Source organism: Arachis duranensis, chromosome 6, assembly GCF_000817695.3.
Source record: "Arachis duranensis cultivar V14167 chromosome 6, aradu.V14167.gnm2.J7QH, whole genome shotgun sequence".
Lineage (NCBI taxonomy): Eukaryota > Viridiplantae > Streptophyta > Magnoliopsida > Fabales > Fabaceae > Arachis > Arachis duranensis.
In genome coordinates this window covers 34,860,614-34,861,861 of record NC_029777.3, presented here as the reverse complement: position 1 = coordinate 34,861,861, position 1,248 = coordinate 34,860,614, and positions in this window count along the sequence as shown.

Sequence of the window (1,248 nt, the reverse complement as noted above, 5' to 3'; positions counted from 1 at the left end):
TTCTGATGCTAAGTTCATGAAAGAAATCTTAAGTCATAAGAAGGATTGGAGAGAAACTGAAAAAGTATTTCTCACTGAAGAATGCAGTGCACTCATCCTGAAAAGCTTCAAGATCCAGGAAGCTTTATGATACCATGCACATTAGAAGGTGCTTGCACCAAGATAGCCCTGTGTGATCTTGGAGCAAGCATCAATCTAATACCTGCATCCACTATCAGAAAGCTTGGGTTGACTGAAGAAGTCAAACCAACCCGGATATGCCCTATCAGAAAGCTTGGGTTGACTGAAGAAGTCAAGCCAACCAGGATATGCCTCCAACTTGCTGATGGCTCCATTAAGTATCCATCAGGCATAATAGAGGACATGATCATCAAGGTTGGGCCATTCGCCTTTCCAACTGACTTTGTGGTGTTGGAAATGGAGGAGCACAAGAGTGCAACTCTCATTCTAGGAAGACCTTTCCTAGCAACTGGACGAACTCTCATTGATGTACAAAAAGGGGAAGTAACCCTGAGAGTCAATGAGGATGAGTTCATGTTGAATGCTGTAAAAGCTATGCAGCATCCAGACACACCAAATGACTGCATGGACGCTGACATTATTGACTCTCTGGTGGAAGAGATCAATATGACTAAAAGCCTAGAATCAGAGCTTGAGGACATCTTCAAAGATGCTCAACCTGCGGAGTTGTGTCCACTCGTGCCAAAAATCCTAAGTTCCACAATTCTACAGTAAATGCAAATCAAAGAATAGTGATCACAATTTCGTCCACCACCTCCCAAACCTGAACTCAAACCACTACCACCATCCATGAAGTATGCATTTCTGGGAGAGGGTGACACTTTTCTAGTGATTATAAGCTCTGCTTTAGATCCACAGGAAGAGGAAGCACTGATTCAAGTGCTAAGGACACACAAGACAGCTCTTGGGTGGTCCATAAGTGATCTTAAGGGCATTAGCCCAGCCAGATGCATGCACAAGATCCTGTTGGAGGATAATGCCAAACCTGTGGTCCAACCGCAGAGGAGGCTAAATCCAGCCATGAAGGAGGTGGTGCAGAAAGAGGTCACTAAATTACTAGAGGCTGGGATTATTTATCCTATTTCTGATAGCCCCTGGGTGAGCCCTGTCCATGTTGTCCCAAAAAAAGGAGGCATGACAGTGGTTCATAATGAAAAAAATGAACTGGTTCCTACAAGGACAGTCACAGGGTGGCGTATGTGTATTGACTACAGAAGGCTCAATACA